At 39.6% G+C, this 3,230-nt stretch overlaps 1 pseudogene; it reads left to right on the top strand.

Moving 5' to 3' along the window:
- Positions 1 to 726: 726 nt before the first annotated feature.
- On the top strand, positions 727 to 1,609 carry LOC138003836 (uncharacterized; annotated as a pseudogene).
- Positions 1,610 to 3,230: the final 1,621 nt, after the last annotated feature.

Here is a 3,230-nt window from a genome sequence, read left to right on the forward strand (position 1 = left end):
GCTAAATGGCTTGACGAGAAATTGAAGCCCTTGTCCCTGAATCAGTATACCTACGAAAAGGAGCAAGGATGGCAAGGATGGCACAGTCGGTTAGTGCGCGGCCTTGGTGCAAGAGGTCCTGAGTTCGATTCCTGGATCTCGCATCCTTGTTTCGACTTTATTCCTTTCCGTGTAGCTAAGTAGCTTTAAACACCCGTAAAACCGACCACTGATGGAGAGGGGGGAGTAAAATGAGCGCACCGTCGACCTCAGGTTTGTCAGTTGAATTACTGTTACGAGTTATCGACGTTAAATATGGTTGCTTTACTTTTACTTTTACTTTTAAAGGGAAAGGAACTGATATTTTTGATTTCACAAATGAGATTCACGAGTTGAAGATCAACAAGGGTGAAATCGTGGTTTCATATGATGTCTCCTCGTTATTCACAAACGTGCCTTTGGATGAAACAATAGAGATCCTGGTCAACAGAGCCTTTACGAACAATTGGTTCAATACAACGAACAATCTTACCCTTACCAGAACGGATCTTGTTGATCTCCTAAGCGTAGCCGCCAAAGGTCAACTGTTTCAGTTTGACGGAGCTCTTTATGAACAGACAGATGGCCTTGCTATGGGGTCCCCTCTCAGGCCCTTATTAGCTAACGTCTTCATGTCATCCATCGAAGATACCCTCAAGCAGCAAGGAAAACTTCCATCCTTGATATGTTGATGACACGCTCACTGTAATGTCTGATTTAGCAACAGCAACTACTTTCCTGCATACCCTCAACAGCGCCCACACTTCGGTCAAATTCACCATGGAGGTGGAAAAGAACGGCAAGCTTCCTTTCCTTGGCACCGAATTACTCAACCATGCACCTCGGATTGAAACCAAGGTTTATGTGAAACCCACAAACACAGGTCTACTATTACACTATCAAAGCCATGTAGACAATCGCTACAAAGGGAGCTTACTGACAACCATGCTTGATCACGCACACCGTTTATCCTCCTCCTGGGCCTATTTCTCTGAAGAGTGTGATTGCCTAAACTAAGTTTTTGCACACCTTAAATACCCGGAATGCTTGGTCCCATCATTAGCACCTTCTTACAATCTAGAATCGTTGATAAGCAGCCCTCACAGACGCCCAAAGAACCAAGAGCCATTGTTCGTGTGGTCATAATGTTTAAAGACCAGGAATCAGCAAATTATGTTAAGAAAGAGCTCAAGAATCTCAGCATAAAGGTGCAGACAACTGTCCAGCCAGTATTCGTTCGCTGCAAAATTGACCAAAATCTTAAAGTATGCAAAACGAAGCCACAGATCGTCAACCAACACACGTCGTTTATCGTTTTGAATGTGACTTGTGTGATGCGGGTTATGTGGGCTATACACATGGACACTTACACACATGTGTGGATGGACATAAACAAAAGGCATCTTCAGTATATAAACAGTACCACGAACAGCACGGCGAAGTCCCAAAAGACCTACTGAGGCGATTTAGCATTCTGAAAAAGTGTAGAAATAAGTTCAATTGTTTGGTGAATGAAATGCTTTTCATCAGAGACCTAAAACCCACTCTGAAAGTGCAAAGCGATTCAGTTAGCGCAAAAGTATTGATATAATTGGCTTCAAACATTGTATGCTAATTTCTTGTTACACCTCGCCGCAAACGTTGTAATTTTTATTTGTCCTTGACAATGGTGTCATGAAGGCACCAAAACGTCGGTTTTTATCGTTAATTTTTGCCTGTCTTTGAATAATAGTAATAATAATATTAATACTAATAATAATGATAATAACGGTTTATTCAATGTAAGCCACAAGTGGCTCTTCTAACATTGAAGGCTAGACTATAAATGCAAACAAAAATTTATATAGATATATATGTATATTCAAAATAAAAATACAATGGCGAAATACTATACTATAAAAGTTTGAATCGAGATGTAAAAATTGAAAGTTAAATAATGTCGTATATACTAAAATTTCAGTGTTTCACGAAAAAGTTCAATGTTTCTTCAAATAAGATTTTGCAGCAGAGCAAAACTGATGATAGTTAGTGATGTTCTTAATATTATGCTGTAGTTTATTAAAAAGTTCTGAAGAGATATCTTGAAAAGTTCCGTTTTCCTGTGGTCTGATTAGGTTTATTGTGGAACTAGAACGGAGGGTTCACGTGGACTTTTGAACTTTAACTGTACCGTATTTTGGTCAGTCTGGATCATGGATTGCCCTGTGGGTGGCTTTCAACACATGCAGGTCTCTCCATTTCTGCATCGGTAACCAGCCAATTTTCGTTAGTTCCTCAGCTGAGTTTGCATATCGTCCAGTTAAAACTTGCAGCAGAAAACTGTAACTTTTGGGAGTCGTTTCAGAAGATACTGTGGAATTGGGTTAAACACCAGGTCACCATAGTCCATCCTTGATAAGAAAAGCTGCTCAGCCAGCTGCTTTCTTAAATGAAACGGTGTAAAGTTTTTAATCTTCCTTAGACTTCCCAATGTACCATAGCAAGTGGTGGATAAGCTATGTACATGCATCCTCCAGTTGAGGTTTTTGTTTATGAGAAGTCCAAGTAATTTAGTTGACTGTATGCGTTCCAAGGATTTACCATCCACGTCAAGGTTTGTTTGATAAGAGGAGATCGAGTGTGATCTAGATAGTTGTTGGGTTAAAAATACCATACATTTAGTTTTGGAAATATTAAGAGCCAGGTTAGAGTCGCTGGACTACATCGTCAGTTGTTTCAAGGTGGTATTCAGTGCGTTGTAAATTGGCATACTTACAATGTTTATAAATCGTAGTGTCATTGGCGTATTGATAGCAGGTCGTTTGGTTATCAATGCTATTTTGTAGATCTGAGACATAAATATTAAATATCATTGTACCAAGGATTGATCCTTCTGGTATTCCAAAATTTAAGCCACGGTCTGTCGACCTTTTGTCGTCAACCTGAACAAACTGTGATCTATCTGTTAAGTAACTGAGTATCCACTTTAAAATAGGCTTTGAGAAATTTAACCTGTGCATTTTGTTAATAACCGACTTAAAGCACACGGTATCAAAGCTTTAGAAAAGTCAGCTAGCACCATTAATGTTACTTCACATTTCTTCATGGCATGAATGATGTCGTCCTTTATGCCTAACAGTGTTGTACTTGTGGAATGGCCTTTGCACAACCGAGTAACTTTATGCGCTAAAGAACCATATTCCTCTATGAAGTGTATCATTTGAAGGGCCACA

Source organism: Montipora foliosa, chromosome 5 (assembly GCF_036669935.1).
Source record: "Montipora foliosa isolate CH-2021 chromosome 5, ASM3666993v2, whole genome shotgun sequence".
Classification (NCBI taxonomy): domain Eukaryota; kingdom Metazoa; phylum Cnidaria; class Anthozoa; order Scleractinia; family Acroporidae; genus Montipora; species Montipora foliosa.